The 3,905-nt window shown below is 51.4% G+C and overlaps 1 long non-coding RNA gene across 1 annotated transcript; it reads right to left on the bottom strand.

Moving 5' to 3' along the window:
• Positions 1–79: 79 nt before the first annotated feature.
• LOC104915556 lies at positions 80–3,833 on the bottom strand. Its single transcript, XR_002110247.2, has 3 exons — positions 3,374–3,833; positions 2,036–2,181; positions 80–121 (listed from the first exon to the last, which is right to left on the bottom strand). It is a non-coding gene; the product is annotated as an uncharacterized LOC104915556 (long non-coding RNA).
• Positions 3,834–3,905: the final 72 nt, after the last annotated feature.

Here is a 3,905-nt window from a genome sequence, read left to right on the forward strand (position 1 = left end):
TGTCTGACACAACGGGAGCTGCTGTGGCCTCGTGTCCGTGCCTGTGCCTCCTCCTGGCTGAGCAGCTTTGTGGGAGGAGAAGAAGCCCACGGGGCCTTGGGCCACAATTAAGAACTGCGTCCTGTAAAGGAAAAGCACAGATGAGAGGGAGGATCAGCAAGCAGCAGCACGGCCATCACAGCTCTGGGGGAGCTGCTGTATTTTTCTAAGACTCGGTTATCCTAGCCACTGCAGGATGATGTCAAAATAACCATTTTGTCACAGGTATGTTTATGGCAAAGGACATACTCATCAGTGAGAGCAGCTTACTGTATTTAAGCAAGCAAACAAAACTCCTACAAAGTGAGGACAGGTCAGTCAGAAACCTTCACTGCCATACTCGTATCAAGCTTCGTCTGCATGCAAAATATTGCAGGGCAGTGCAGGTGAGCACGAGGAGTCTGCTCTAAGAGCTGTCCTTCTTACAGAGCAAGTACTTCTGAGGCCATTCTCATGCCATAAGAGGTGTGGCAGGGAAGCGGATCATCCCCTCACATCAACATCCTGCTTGGATCCATTCCTACTTATTCCTTCAACATCACAGCTCCTGGGTAACGTGTGCACAGGCTCATGCGTTTGTCAGCTGTACCTGAGTAGCCAGGCTTTGGGCCAAACGGTACACAGACATCCAATAGACTAACTTGGGATGGCTTAAAGCAGGCTGGGGAGTGCCGTCCCCTCTTGAAGGCTGGTCCAGGTTGAGATGCTGTGCTAGAGGGGCTGCCTTGCCAGAGCAGTACTGCCAAGCTTAGCTGATACACCGTGGCATTCCCTGACCCTTCTGCTTGTGGGGAAGCAGACAGTGTGACCGTCTGAATCATTACACAACTAGCCAAGGTGATGTGCTCCATTCTACAGCCTGGATCATCGTATGGCTCAGCTGCTTTGCATGCCGATCTTCCCCTGGCACAGCTCAGCCTGCTGTGGGCTGTTCCTGTTCAGCCAAGCTAACCCCTGCATCCTGCTGACATAGGAACTGCCTTCCAGTAGGAACAAAAGCTGGACTTACAGCAACTGTGCTATCCAAAGAAGAGCAACGCTCGTATCAAATGGCAAGCAGCAAATATTCTGGAAAAGCAGCTATCTATACTCCACCAGTGGCAATAACTGCAGTGACTGTGCAAATTTCATTGGAAGGTCGGGGTATCAAAGTAGATGGAACAAACGTAGCGCTCCTTTGGAATAATAATTGCTTGTGCTCCCCATGCTTACTCATCTAACATGGAGAGGAAACTTTCTTCCTGGTGCAACTCTGTTTCTTTCCACTGGACCAGGTGCACTTATGGCCTTAGCAGTTACTCAAGGAAAGCTGTAGGTTCCAGGGCTGGGCACAAACATGTTGCAGTTATTTCCTCACTCTTAGCACCTAAGCTGTGGCTCATCCTAAAGCCACAACTCTGCTGTGCAGGCAGAGAACTGGGCAACAGCTGCAGGGCCCGTGCAGTCTTTGCCAGTCAGCTGGACAGCCCTGCTGACTAACCTATGGAGACTGTGCAGAAGAAACAACCAGGAAAGCAGCTGTCAGAATATCTCCCATTAAGAGCAAGACTTCTGTTTCTCAGCATCAGTGCCAATAAATACCAAGAGCTTTCTTTACATCTGCTGATTGCTATTTGTCTTCTAAGATGTTTGTAAGGATCAGCAGATCATGCATTGCTTCGTACTGCAAGACAGCTCAAGTGGGAAAGCACACAGAAGCATTGAAGAAAGTGATTTTAGGAAGAAAAGAGAGAGTAGGGGGAAAGGTTTAAGTTACTCTGTACAGCTTGTCAGTGTGAAGACCTAACAGCAGCAGCCAAACTTTCAGCTGTATGTTCTCGTGGAGCATCCCTGGCTTCCCAGAAAGATACTGGTAGCCACATCTGCCATATTCTTACATCAGCCCAGAAGTCTGTTGTCTCCTTGACGGTAAAAGCATATGTCAGGTATCTTGGAGGAGATCTGGATTTGATCAAGGTCTCTGCTCAAGGTAAAGCTAATGGAGGAAGACACTCACTCGCTCCATCTCCAATGAGCGGGCTGGATTTGGAGCGGAAGAGGACATCTGAGTGGTTCAAGATGAATTCCACAGCGGCCAGCTGCATCTGCACCTCCACGAAGGCAGCTCTTCTGCTGACGCAGGCAGACTCACTCTGCTGTGATCTGAAGAAAGAACAGATGAAGTAAAACTGCCGACAGACAGAAGACTGGGAAGGCACCTCTGGCTGTGCAAAATGTGTTGATTTTGGAGGGGAGGGCCTACAAAGGCTGCGTGTGTTTATTTTGAGGTTTCTTTTCAACCCTGTTTACAAGATGTCAAGCATTAGCCCACTCTGGTGCATGTCAGCGTGTCCCTGTTCCAATTCTGAATGACACTGGCCCAACACATACTGACTTCCTTTAGAGCCCAGCACGCCTTTTACATCTCTGAAAATGATGCACGGACATTTTCTTCAACGTTCCCTTTAGGATGCTTTGTTTACCAAAGCTTCAACGAAACAGAAACGAACAGAAAAGTATAGAATTCTAAGGGAGTGATGTGTGTGACGTCTGGGTGCTGGAGCTGGTGGCACCATGCAGAGCAGCAGCACAAGGGCTGTTTGCAGGGAGCTGATCCAACCCCTCTGGCTGACGCCTGTGTGTCAGTAGTGAATCTGGGGCTTTTCTCAGGGGACTGAGCACGCTAATTCTGCAACTCACGCTTCTCTGTGTTTCTTCTGTTGCTGTTGCCTTGTCAATAAGTAACTGCACTGCATTTGTTCTACGCCCTGCTTGCAGAGGCTCATTCTGCACAGCCAGAGCTGCCCTAGCAAGGAGGAACAGCAGCAAAGCCCTCACCCAGCGAGGCCACGCACTGCTACGTCTCCAGCATCACAGCCCGGTACAGCACTCGCTGCGCAGGGTCCAGCAGCGCCCACTCCTCCCTGCTGAAATACACGGCCACCTCTGCAAAGGCCACGGGCTCCTGCAAGTGCTCCCTGCTGGGCTCAGCCAAGGCCCAGGGAAGCAGTTTGGAGAAGAGAGAAACTCCCGTCCCAGCGGCCTCTCTGTTCCCAGCACACAAACGCTGTCTGAGGACACCTCACTCTCACCCTGCACTCCCATCTCTCGCTCCTTGCCCTCTCCTGGCTGCTTCCCCAAGCCCCCGCCTGAGATGGACGTGCTGTGGCCAGTTGCTGCTCTGCTGCAGGCAGATGTTAAACTGGAGCCTGCTTGGACAAGGGAAACAATAGACAGGAGAGGTGTGAGGGAATGCAGCAATGCCTGCCCAACCCCCACCCTCACCAGCCCACCTGCAGGGCACTGCTTAGGGGTCAAAGCCAGCTGGCACTCAGACCAGCAGCACTGCTCTTACCAGGCTTCCTTCCCAGCAAAGCCAGTGTGATGGTGCGCTCCCTCCTCTCCCTTTCTCTCTTCCTTCCTCCCTCAGCCTGGCACAGGAAGACAGTGAGCAACACTCCTGGCTAAATCACATTGGCGATGACAAAACTGTCTCAGGCTGGGAGGCTGCAAGAACTCACAGCAGACCTCTGGCTCAACAGCTGAGGGCCAACTGAGCACGTGCCTAAAAACAAATACAGCAATGAGTCAATCATCTTAGCACCAAAATAGAGAGCAGCACGAGCACCTCTTAGGCTCTCCTGCACAGCAGCAGGCTGCAGGACGAGCTCTCCCCTTGAGCAGGGATGCTTCTTGAGGTCACACCTGCACTGAGATCCTTTCCACCTTGATGTCAAGACACCTTGCTGGTACGGATCCTCAGTGAGCCACTACCAGTTTGCTTTGAGCTTTGTCAGCTCCACTAAGGTGATACCTTTGATTGTGCACATAGGATCCCTCAAGGCACAAACTCCTGAACGCGTCTGGGACTAGGAGTGGATCCAGCT

This window comes from Meleagris gallopavo (assembly GCF_000146605.3).
Source record: "Meleagris gallopavo isolate NT-WF06-2002-E0010 breed Aviagen turkey brand Nicholas breeding stock chromosome 25 unlocalized genomic scaffold, Turkey_5.1 Chr25_random_7180001957455, whole genome shotgun sequence".
NCBI lineage: Eukaryota > Metazoa > Chordata > Aves > Galliformes > Phasianidae > Meleagris > Meleagris gallopavo.